General features: G+C 43.5%; 1 protein-coding gene across 6 annotated transcripts in view; it reads right to left on the bottom strand.

The window, feature by feature from the left end:
* PRSS12 (serine protease 12) overlaps positions 1–12,967 on the bottom strand; it is a 497,636-nt gene that overhangs the window by 446,637 nt on the left and 38,032 nt on the right. For 2 of the 6 annotated variants that reach the window (XM_073571862.1, XM_073571866.1), the window contains exon 3: positions 666–770. The exons of the other annotated variants lie outside the window; for them this stretch is intronic. The gene's annotated coding sequence lies outside the window, so the exon portion shown is untranslated. The remainder of the gene's footprint in view (positions 1–665; positions 771–12,967) is intronic. 6 annotated transcript variants of the gene reach the window in all.

Raw genomic sequence — 12,967 nt, 5'->3', positions numbered from 1 at the left:
AAGTTCCTCCTGTCAGATGTTCTTAACAACTCTACTCGTATGGCAGTCAGCTGTAGCCTCTCTCAGGGACTCCCTTCTCCGGAGTCCTGGCTCTCTATTCAGTTGCTGTTGTGCCCCAAGTCTTAGATGGGAGTAGTGCATTTACAGCCAACTACTCCACCGGTGTCTGCTGCAGAACCATGTGTCCACACAACCTCGGGGACCGGGCCCCGGCCTTTCGCTGAGAACCTATAGGCAGGGTTCCTCTTCCAACCCACAACTCCTCTCTGTTCGCCTACTCTTCGTTCCGCACTGTTCTTTCTCTCTCTTATGGAAGCTTAGGTTGCAGTTCTACGTCTTTTTCCTTCTGTTCCTTTCCCGTGCCAGCTGCAGCACTCCTTCTCCTCGGACCCGTCCTCAGACTCTCCTGACTGACTGTCCTTCTCCCGCCTGACCTCCCGTCAGACTGACCTCCAGACTGATCTGTAATTCTAAACCTTCCCTCTCCCCACTCTTTTATATGGATCTCAACTCCACCCACCTCTCAGCACATCCAGTGTTCCATGCAGGGAACCACCAGAGGTGCTACGCTACTCTCTAAGCACTGAGCCGCAATGTGTTTGTGCAGAAATACCCTGTTGTGTGGGGTGCGAGTGTTAGAGCGTGGAAAGGAGTTCCCAACTTACCTAGCTGGTGGGGCACTACACCTTAGGAGAAGGTGCAGTACCTCTGTGGCGACCGAGCCTCAGGGGCGCCACATACCCCCCCGTTAAACACAGCACGTCCGCGGGCTGCAAGACAACAAAGTTGACAGTACAGGAACATACAAAAATTTTATAATGCTGCATAAACAATTCTTATACTAAACTTCCTAGTATAGGAGGTACTTATTCTTGAACGTTACAAACAATTCTTATTTAACTATCTAAACTTCTAGTCAAAAAGTGCAATTTTTCATTCTAAGTCCCATTATCTGTGACTCACTATCACTTCAGTATTATTCAGCTTTTCTTCTCTAGTACACATTTTCTTTATCATTTTACTCTCTTCTAGACGCAAGACGCTGACCGCAAGTACTCGGTCCGTCAACTGTCTACTTTCAATTCTTTATTCTGAATTCTATCTAAAGCCATTTCTCAATTATTAATAATCTTATAAAACACATTATCAACTACTTCACAGTAAAACATTCAATTATTCTTGTAAGTGCTGGACACCGCTCCCAGCCGGGATTTCTTGCAGTGTCCTTTGAGGTAGACATCATCTTTGAAAAGGGTCTATGCAAAACATTATCTTCGCAAAGTGTCTTTTATGTAAAACATTATCTTCGGAAAGTGTCTTTGCGCCACATAATTGTCAAAACTTTGTCCCAGATCCTTGGGTTTAGTGTAATGGGTAAGTCACAACAATGTATTTGGTTGCGATGATGTTTCAAATAAGAATGTGGCTTTTATAATCCGGGATAATAGGTAATACAGGACCTTTGACTCCAGTATGGAGGTAGTTTTAGTTCACCACTTTTTTACATGCATAATTCAAACAGCAAGCATACACATGTAAGACGACAAGAAAGTAGCAAATATGGGGACAGTGTAAAGTTGTGGTGCTCAGGGTAACACAAACAGAGGGGGGTTACACTGTAAACTATAAAGACAAGGCTGTTCTTCACAAGTTTCTGTAAAAAGGGGATACTACACAGTGTGAGTGTATTAAAGGGAATCCCTGTTTAATGGCTGTTGCCTGCATCATTCATTATAGATGTTTACAGCAGCCTGCATTCTGTCATCACACATCACAACAGATCACAACAGCCTCTGTCAGAATTGCACTGACTTCTCTAGACTCTTCATAGTAGATGAAAAGTAGTGCTACGGTACACTCAATATATGATTGGTCCATCCACCACCAGATAATGTACAGAGTATACACTACATAGGTTTTAGTGGTGTTCACAATACAATGAAAGTACAGTACGATACTGTAAGTTATGGAGCAATGGAGTGCAATCAATGGAAACAATTCTATTTCTGACAACATGCAAAAGTTCAAGCTGTCTGACCGAAAAAAAGGAAAATAACAGCATTCAAAAATGGAAACGTTTCTTTGGATACAAAGGACAATGAGCCCTCTGGCCATGAAGGGGTTCATTTTCGTTCAGTTATTCCTGCATTCTTGCATTTTAGAGCTCATGACAGAAACATGAAGTCTGGAATTGGTACACGGCCTACTGCTATTCAGGCAATCATGTTCTGTGAAGCATTTACCCTTCTTTTGTTTTTTTAGCGCCAACCTGCAGCAAACAAGTACCATATGTTTAATAAACATTCTCTGTTGTGGAGTACAAAGAATACATCCATGGTTTAGAACCATTTTACAATTTATATACAAAATAAATCTACATAAAATGGTAAGTAACTTAAAAGGGATCTGTCAGTAGGATCAACCCTCCTAAGCCGTGTTTATGGGCATTCAGTTGAATAAAATGAAACCTTGACATATGAGAGCTGATATCTTATTCCCAAGACTTCCACATTTTTCTTAATATGTAAATGAGCTGTTAAGATCTACAGGAAAGAAATGCAACTCCCTGAGAATCTACCTCCAGAGGTTATTTTAAATGAAGGGGATGTTACAAGTGTAATACCTGTAATGACAGTCTGCTCTCCCGATATTACTGCAGAGTTATGTGTGATTACAACTAGCACAGTACAGCAGAGCTGAACTTTGTGTCATTACAAAAACATCTGTAGCTCTCCTTTTATATTTGTACTCAGGCAGAGTTCTGCAATAGTGATGACAGCACTAACTTATTCAGTTTCCATCTCCCAAGCAGCCAGTGTGGATGGTGACATTACAACAGAGCTGCAGAGCTGGCAGTACTATAAGAGGAGAGCTGTGTTTGTAGAAAGACAAAGTCTAGCTCTGCTGTAGTATGTTAGTTGTAATCTCACACAGCCCTGGATTGAGATCAGGACAACAGAAATTCAATCACACTGGTATCACATTCATTTAAAATAAAATCTGGAGGCAGTCTCTCCTGGAGATTTATGTTTTGCCATTACATCTAAACAGTCCATTTACATGTTAAGAAATACATTTATTTAGAATATTTATTTGGAATAAGACATTAGATCACATATATCAAGGTATCATTTTATGCAACTTTCTATGACTTGCAAGCCCATGTAGATGGTTTAGGATGGTTGAACCTATTGAGAGTGTTAGGGGTACTTCACACATAGCAAGATCGTTAGCGTGATCACCGAAACATCACAGGTTTTGTGACGCAACTGCGACCTCGCCAGCGATCTGGCTACGTGTGACCCATAGTGGCGACCAGCCCCCCGCTGCGATATCGCTGATCATGCTCGAATGTCCTAGGCCATTTTTTGGATTGTTGGTGTCCCGCTGGCCAGCATGCATCGCTGTGTTTGACGCCATAATGACGAGCGACCTCGTTGACGACTCAGAACTCAGGGACGCAGGCGTGAGTCGTCAGAATAGCTGCTGTGTGACAAGGTCCCAACAACCGCCGAGGTCATAATAATAATTTTATTTTTATATAGCGCTAACAAGTTCCGCAGCACTTTACAGTTTTCACACATTATCATCACAGTTTTCAGCCCAATAGGGCTCACAATCTAAATTCCCTATCAGTATGTCTTTGGAGTGTGGAAGGAAACCGGAGTACCCGGAGGAAACCCACGCAAACACGGGGAGAACATACAAACTCCTTGCAGAAGTTGTCCTTGGTGGGATTTGAACCCAGGACCCCAGCTCTGCAGTGCAAACTACTGAGCCACCATGCTGCCTATGATCATTATACAGATCGCCGTTTCGTTGCTGCATCGTTGAGTAGATCTTCCTGTTTGACAGCTTACTAGCGACCATGTAGCGACGTACCAGCGATCCTTACCAGGTTCACCTTGTAAGGTGGATCCTCTAAGCCCAGGACCAGGTGGGTATGCAGATCCCTGACATTGAGGTAGCAGCACAAAGGCACATATGAAGTGAGGACTTGAAGCACTGTAGGCCACAGGTAGAAAGGACACAGAAAAACAAATATGGAGCAAGGACTTGAAAAACTGGAGGCTGCAGGCAGACAGCACACTTCTAAACCCTGATGTGAAGCACAGCATAGTGAAACAGTCATCAGGGAAGGAGATGAAGCACATGCAAACTGGTGCAGATGCATAACAGTACCCATCTTTGAGGGCCCCTCCCAGATAAGTGGATAATAAGTGAAGCAGAATGCTTTGCACAAAATTTCTTGAGCAGGACTGGAGTATCTACTGAATGTTCTTTTTAGTCATCCAGCAGCTCTCCTCAGGATGAGTCATTTTACAGTCCAGAATTTGGTTGATTTCATACTCTGTAATTGGATGAAAGCAGGAACTGTTTTGACTGTAAGGCCGAGGTCACACTGGCGAGGAATACGACCGAGTGAGAGGCGCTAGAAGCACGCATTACACACGGACAAATGATTCTCTATGGGGTCCCTCGCACCAGCCGTATATTTCTCATCCGTATTCTACGGTCCGTGCCAATCGTAGACGTCTCTGTGTGATTTCTCAAAGACCCTGTCAATATACTAACATACGCTAACCAATGCAATGAAACAGTCATAGAATCATAAGGGGTTGAGTAATATATATTTAGACACACTTAAAGAAACAAATTATAACATAGACACAGCATGCTCTTGCCAAGAAGTTGCCCCCTCAGGTGAGATAAAGTAATTAGTGAAAATATCACGCACTTGGAGGCCAGAGAGCGGTCTACGTTGAGGGTTCATAGGTGGTCTCACCCTGCGCACATTGTCTGGCCTTCGCACAACACCAGCAGAGGAGGAACAATCATGTATCCTGGTGAAATTATGAAGAACCACACAGGCTTTCACAACTTCATTAACATTCTGTTCACTCAACTGAATGGCAGACTGGAGTACCCGCCATTTGGCACAAAGAATGCCAAAGGAACACTCCACCAGTCGCCTAGCACGTGATAGGCGCAAGTTAAAAATTCTGCGCCTGTGGTCAAGGTTGCGCCGGGGATATGGCCTCATGAAATTGCGCGATAACTGAAACGCCTCATCTGCCACAAGGACATAAGGGACTGATTCTTCAGTGGAGCCTGGTAGCTGGTGTGGTGGTGGTAGATCCAACTGGTTGGTGCGTAGCCGCCGAGCCATTATGGAAGTATTGAAGACTCTAGAGTCTCCCGTCCTTCCATAGGCCCCAATGTCAACAATTATAAACCTGTATTAAGGGTCTACCAGAGCCAACAATACAACAGAAAAGTATCGTTTATAATTGAAGAATTGGGAGCCAGAGTTCGGCGGCTTACGCACCCGGATATGTTTGCCATCCAGGGCCCCAATACAATTAGGAAACTGGCATTCCTCCTCAAAGTCCCTTGATATCCTCAACCAGTCTTCCATCCTGGGCTCGGACATGACCACTTGATGGAGTCTTGTCCAGATTTCTGTACATGTAGACCTCACTATGCCAGAAATGGTAGATCTTCCAATGAGAAACTCATGGTGGAGGGCGGCATAAGACAGGCCAGTGGACAGAAAGCTGTAGAACAACAGAAATTGATAATTTTAGAATGCAGAAAGTCCAAAAACATCAGTTACATGACGACCAAACTTGGTAGGAATTGAGATAGAATATGATAGTGATATGCAGTACATATTAGAGCTAACATTCTGGTGTGTAAGTTGAACCATATTTTGAGTAAGATGAGGGCATTAAACTTAGTCCAAGAAGGCAAAAAAACACATACTTTAGCCCACACATTATGAACATAGACAATGTGGTTGTGTAGTACATACCGTATTGTGAGTAGAAGTCGCTCCTCTGCAGATATAGCTTTGCGCATCCTTGTGTCCTGAAAGGTTATCCCAGGGCGCACTGTCTCCAAGAGTTGATCAAATGTGGAAATGCTCATGCGACAGTATTGGTAAAATTTCAGTGGATGCACCCGCAGAGAAGAATAGAGGCGGTAAAAATGACCTCTTGTGAGTCGTTGCCTCAAAAGTGGATGTACCCACATGCGTCTCCTCCTCCGCGGATCCACTATCACTGGGTATGGTTGCCCAAAGCGCCGTGACAAAAGCCAGTTGAAGAGAACCTGCTCAGTTGTATTGAAACTCAGACCCTCTGCCATGTTGCACATACAACACCAACACACCTAGTGAAGGCAAGGTGACAAATGGACAGAATGGAGGCAGCCACCTGCTCCTGAGCCAATAAATAGGGTGGAGGCTAATGATTTAAATCGTTAGGCCTCAAAACCGTTAAATGTCCATTTTGAAAGGCTGCGAGAAAATCTCACCATACGGATTGCATACGGATGCCATACGGATTACATACGGATGCTCACATGCGCAAAATACTCGACCGCACCTTGCTTACGGATGACCTACGGAGCACTATTTAGAGGTCATTCATCCGTATTACGCCTGTAAACTATGGACCGTATTTTGCGCAGGTTAGCGTGACCCCAGCCTTAAAGAGGACCTGATGAGGGCCAGTAGACAACCTGCAGATAATGAGTTGGAATATGAAGAAACAAAAGCAAGGCCTCACAAAGCCTCATTCATGTCTTCCCTGCCATCTGTGGAGTCCTGGCTGGAGGCAGGAATATTAGAGGCAACAGATGTAGAGCAGAGTTTTTGAGAATATGGTTGAGGTGGAATTCTGAAGTAGGATCTGGGGCGATCTGGTCAGAGGACCATTCAATGACAAGAACATGTGGCCATAGCCATGGAAGTCACAAAATAACAGCACCAGGAATTGTTATGCTATTCACAGAAGATAGTTTCTTACTGATAAGAAACCAAAGGAATTTTCAGTCTTTTGGCCAGAAAGAAGTCCATAAAATTTTCTACTTCTCTGGAAATAACAAGTGTTTGTCCCATAAACACAGAGGAACTGTAAGTAATGGACAAAAGTAATTTATCTTTAGTGGGGGAAATAGATAATCCTAGTGCGATACTTCCCTTCTCAACTAGTGTCTGAAGTTCTCTGTTTGGCCTTCATTTTAAATCAATTTGTGAGAGAATGATCACCACAATATAGAGTCCCCACCAGTAAGGTGAGGGGATCTTCCAACTGGAGATATCTGTTCCAAACTATCTCCACGAGTTCCAGTTCAGTCATTCTGGGAGGAGATTTTGGAGACGTTTCGGAATGCGACACACAGGAATCAAGGATTTTTCCATAGACCTTTCTTTAACAATCTAAGTTTACTTGGGTGGAAAGACAAATCAAGTCATAAAGGGTCATCTGTTCCACCCTATCTCCATGAGTTCCAGTTTAGTCATTCTGAGAGATTTTGGAGTTGTTTCAGAATGTGAGACACAGGAATCAAGTATTTTTTTATAGACTGTTCTTTAACCCCGTTTCCGACATCGGGTGTAATAGTACGCCAATGTCGGACTCCCTCCCTTTGATGTGGGCTTCGGTGGTGAGCCCACATCTTTCCCAGGAGATGTCAGCTGTTTTGAACAGCTGACGTGCCCAGAATAGCCACGGGTGGAATTGCGATCCATCAGCGGCTATTAATCAGTTAAATGTTGTTGACAGCGACATTTAGCAAGAGCTTCTGGATATTGCACCAGAAATACGCACACCGGTGACCTGTGTCAGGTGATCACGGGTCACCAGTATGTTGGCATGACAGATGGAGGTCTCCTGTAGACCTTTATGGTTGTCAGTGCCGGATTGCTGTGAGCGCCACCCAGTGGTCGGCGCTCATACTGTAGTAAGTGAGCAATTCTATTACAAAGAGGCGATCTGACCATCGCCTCTATGTAGCACAGCCGATCGGGTTGTGGCAGCTTCTAGTCTCCCATGGAGACTATTGAAGCATGCCAAAAGTAAAAAGAAAATTTTTTTTTTTTTTGTCATAGCAACAACAAGGTGACATAGCAATAACAGGTGATCAAAAGATCGTATCGCCACCAAAATGGTATTAAAAACACCACCTCAGCATGCAAAAAAATAAGCCCTCACTCAACCCGAAATCACGAAAAATGGAGACACTACGGGTATTGGAAAATGGCGCAATTTTTTTTAAGCAAAGTTTGGAATTTTGCTTCACCACTTAGATAAAAAAGAACCTAGATATGTTTGGTGTATATGAACTCGTAATGACCTGGAGAATCATAATGGCAGGTCAGTTTTAGCATTTAGTGAACCTAGTAAAAAAGCCAAAACAAAAAACAAGTGTGGAATTGCACTTTCTTGAAATTTCACCGCACTTGGAATTTTTATCCCGTTTTCTAGTACACAACATGGTAAAACCAATGATGTAGTTCAAAAGAACAACTCGTCCCACAAAAAACAAGCCCTAACATGGCCATATTGACAGAAAAATAAAAAAGTTATGGCTCTGGGAAGGAGGGGAGCTCCAAGGGATAAGGGGTTAAAATACAAGTCCACTTGGGTGGCAAGAGAAATCAAGTCACCAAGGGTGGAAGGCAAATCTTCACCAGAAGGTTCATATTTCATCTGATTAGATAAGCTGGCATAGAAAAACAGCCAGGAGAGCATCATTGTTCCAGGTCAATTCAGCAGACTATTCCCTTGTCTGAGCTGCAGTATGGAACCAGCAGTGGAGTGGACACGACCCAGTTAACTTTACTGGACACATACCGGAAAGGATGGTAGAAAATGCATCATATGGTCATCCCATTTTCACAATTATGCAGTTCATGCCAATGCACCTCCAGACAATAAGGAAAAAATGTATGCCAATATGTCAATTTGGAACAGTAAGTAAAAGATAGCTGGGGACATACTGTAACTTGAAACTAACAAAACTAATTTTCAACTTAAATTTACTAAATTTCAAGTATAGAAAATAAGATATTGCTCATAGAAGACAACTTCAGAATAGTCCAAAGCTTTGCTCTTAGCCATTCTTGGATAATTTTTTTTTTATATGTTTTGGGTCATTATCCTGTTGGAGGATCCATGATCTGCAACTTAGACCAATCGTTCTGACACTAGGCAGCACATTTCACTAGTCTTGATAGTCTTGAGATTTCATTGCACACTGCACTGATTCAAGATACTCTGTGCCAGATTCAGCAAAGCAGAAATATAAATGAACCGCCTCCATACTTCCCAGTAGGCGCAATGTTTTTGTCTTACCAAAAATCTCCAGTTTTGTCTTATCTGTCCAATGGACAGTCTCACAGTCTTGTTTCTTTTATGATTCGGTTTCAACATTGGTTTCCTCCACAGATGTCTTCCCTGAAGTCCACTTTGTCTAAAACAGCGACAGATGTGCAATCTAAAATACATGTACCTTGACCATAAAATTCACCTCTAATCTCATTAGGAGTTGTTCTGGGCACTTTAATTGCTATATGTATTATCCATATCTTCACTTTGTCATCAATTTTTCTCTTGCAGGAATGATCTGAGAGGGAAACTGTCATTTGGTTTTGCCATCCATATTTTTTTGAGAAGCATAACGGAATGACAGAAACATTGATGAACCCTGGATTTGAGATGAGCTCCGGTGCCCTGGGGGGAGGAATCATGTCCGGTCGGATGACCCGCGGCCTAATCAAATACTAAAATGAGAATAATGGATATTGATTTATACAGGAGGCCGACATCGGTGACCAAGTTTACGTGAATGTGACGGTCCCCTACAGGGGTGGGAACGGGTGGTCTTCATAAAGGAGGACGACCCTGAATGACTGTATGCTGTGGCAGTCACAGTAGTCTCCAGCATCGAGGAGAGACAGGCACGGGAGGAAAGGTATTGTCTGCGGCCACCTGTAACAGTCGCAGCTCCTGCGATGAGTCAGAGTGCAGAGGCGCCTATAAGAGAAGCGGTGGCCACAGTTGGGTCACGTGAGTGGGAGATTCCAAGCTCCCTGAGCCAGCCGCTGGGTGAAGGAAGGAGACGGAGAAATAATGGGGAGCCTTCCTCCAGTGGTTCCTCGAGCCATACTTTCATTACTGTGCAGTGCCAGAGATTGGCCCATTACTCTGGTCGCAAGGACGATGCAGAGTAGAGTCGACACCTTTAAGTGGAAGTGTTGTGCTAGTTGTACCAAGTGGAAAAAAAATTACTGTTCTGTGTCTCCTAAAGGGCAAGGAGCCTTGAGCGGCACAGGCCTAGGTGTCGTAATGACACAGTCACAGTTAAGTGACTTTGTTTTCACCTCCTCCCAGTTTCTTTGTGCACGATTGTGCATCCCCTGCTGGATTACTGGACTAAAACCCTGAAGGGGTTAGTCACCTTTATTAACAAGAATGGACTGTGTACAGCTGCTCTAAAGGCCCCGTCACACTAAGCGAGATCGCTAGCGAGATCGCTAGCGCGTCACCAATTTGATGACACAACAGCGACATCGTCCGCGATGTCGCTATGTGTGACATGCAGCGGCGATGTGGACCCCGCTGCGATGTCGCTGATCGTGCTCGAACATCCTGGGCTGTTTTTTGATCGTTGGCGTCCCGCTGTTGCACCTGAATCGCTGAGTTTGACACCCTTTATAAATGACGAGCGACCTCGTTGGCGACTCATATCTCTGCGGCGCAGGCGGGACTAGGTTGAATCATTAAAACACTACATGCTCCCAACGACCGCCGAGGTTGTTATACAGATAGCTGATCGCTGCTGCGTCGTTTAGGAGATCTGCCTGTTTGGCAGCTAACTAGCGACCATGTAACGACACACAAACGATCTTTGCCAGGTCGTGTCGTTGTCGTGATCGCTGGTGCGTCGCTTAGTGTGATGGGGCCTTAAGTCCAGTGTTGTTTTAACCCTGAACTGCTCTTCGGGAGTATAAGAGCAGTGCACTTGTTTTAAAGGGACTGTACTCTGTTAAAGGAGGGAGTGGAAAACTTGAACAGGAGAACCTGAGGAGCGAGCCGGGTCAGGAATACTTGGACTGTCGGAGCGATGGTGAGTTAGCCACTGGGCCATCATGTTTGTTTACATTGACTTCCTGGGTTTGGGTACCCGAAGCAGGAAAAGACTGACCAATGGGCCTGGAATGTTGCAATGTGTGTACAGGTCCCAGGAGCAAGGGTCAGTCAGACCCATGTTAAAGGAAAAAAAGGAACTTGGACTCTATGTTCCAGGGTTCCAAAAAAATGTAACTTTCACATTAGTCATTGTACAGCAATTTGCCAAGATATTGTGCAGTGAATACAAAAATAGAGAAGATTCTTAAAGCACCACACCAGCATTGTTTTTTATCTCACCGCTGGAGTGGTGGCAGTATTGTAATTTCCCTGTACCTAGTAATATATTTACCAGCTGCCATCTTCTGTTATCGGCACCGATACAGTCACCTCTGGTACTTGGAAACCTTTGCAGCAAACTCTGCACTCCAAAATCTGCGCTCCTTCGAGATGTAATGATGAGCACTGTCTGTGTGCTGCCGTGCATGTAGTGGCCTTGCACGTTTTCCACTTTTTTCTGATGCCGCTTGCTTAACTTCCAGGTGTATTAGTGCAGGGAGAGGCATCAGAAGAAGACAGGAAGGAAAACGCATGTCACAACTGTGTGCGCGAGCAGTAGCACACAAGCCAGCAGCATTCAACCAGTACTTGCTCTAGGAAGCAAGCACTGTCAACCAGAAGCAGAGGAAGGGTCCCAATATGCAAATGAGGAGGCATAACGGTGAACCAAACTCTTGGTCAAGCTAAGGGTTCACCAAAGACTCCTCATTTGCGTATTAGTTAAAGGTTATTTTTTTTAAGGCATTGTACCAGTAGCAGGTACATTGTTGGCATGGTTATTATAGGGTCAAAAGTCCTCTGCAATACTTTGTAGCCCACTTAAAATGCATTTTGGGGATAACAGACTCCTTTTAACGTTACAATAAAACATACTACGTCTTAAAATAACTAAGGTAACTGAGATTCAGGACTGCAGAGCATTAAGACCACACAATGCTGCTTATGTCCTTTGCGACAATGGAGCTTAAAACCTTTACAGAGTTCATTTTGAAGACATATCTGACCTGAAATGTGTGCAAGATGCCAAAGGAGGTAATTGTAACCCTGATGGCATCCTTATTGGAGACCTTGTAAATATTGATTTGGGGTTGGAAATCGTCCAGTTGTTGAAGCATGGCCACGGTGGATGGACTGATGGCATGTTTGAAACATTAACTACCACTGGCACTGTCTGTGGCATTGATGAAGATCATGATATTGTGGAGCAGTATCCAAGTGGAAACAGGTGGACCTTTAATCCTGCTGTTCTGACCAAAGCCAATGTCGTCCGAAGTGGAAATGCTGCACAAGGGACTGAAGGAGGAACGTCGCAAAAGGGGGCGATCTTGTACAGATATGTTATGATCTAGAGAGAATAAAACTACTACAAAGAGGACATGGAGAAGGGGCGAAGGCCATGCTTCTAACTTTGGGTAAAATTGGAAGAGTTCAGCAGATTTATTCAGACAGTGACTTGCAATTGGAAGTTTGTGGAACATCGTGGACATACGTCTTAAAATAGCAAGGCCAACTTTCTTATATGTCCTAAGAGACAGCATAAACGATGAGCTGTGTGTTTGTGTCTCAGACAAAATCCCCCTCAGCTTGTGTTTGCTATCAAATGTCACATTATATGTCAAGCAACAAATTTTTTAGGAAAAGTGAAGGCGGAAAGGAAATGTCTGGGATTAAAGTTTTAGGAATGTTTTCAAACCTCATAAATATAGTTTATGGCTTTGGAATCGCAATATATAAAGTATAGCTTTACATTAAAAGTAACTCATAAAAAGTGTAATACTTTCTCTGAAAATCCAATTAAAGCACAGCCGATATTTTTTTTTTAAAACATAAACCATCAATCTAGAAGTAGGCAAAAAAATGAAAATTTAGGTCAAATACTGAACAAAATCATAAAAAAGTTTGGCACATTTTCAAATAAAACATTTCCAGATTAAACAGCTATTTCATATGTAGCAAACTGTAGTTGATTAATCTTCCTATATATGCAA

The sequence above is a fragment of the Dendrobates tinctorius genome, unplaced genomic scaffold (assembly GCF_039654945.1).
Source record: "Dendrobates tinctorius isolate UK_male_01 unplaced genomic scaffold, ASM3965494v1 ptg000030l, whole genome shotgun sequence".
In the NCBI taxonomy this organism is placed as follows: domain Eukaryota; kingdom Metazoa; phylum Chordata; class Amphibia; order Anura; family Dendrobatidae; genus Dendrobates; species Dendrobates tinctorius.
The sequence above is the reverse complement of the archived record's forward strand: the minus strand, read 5'-3'. Positions and strand labels throughout refer to the sequence as shown.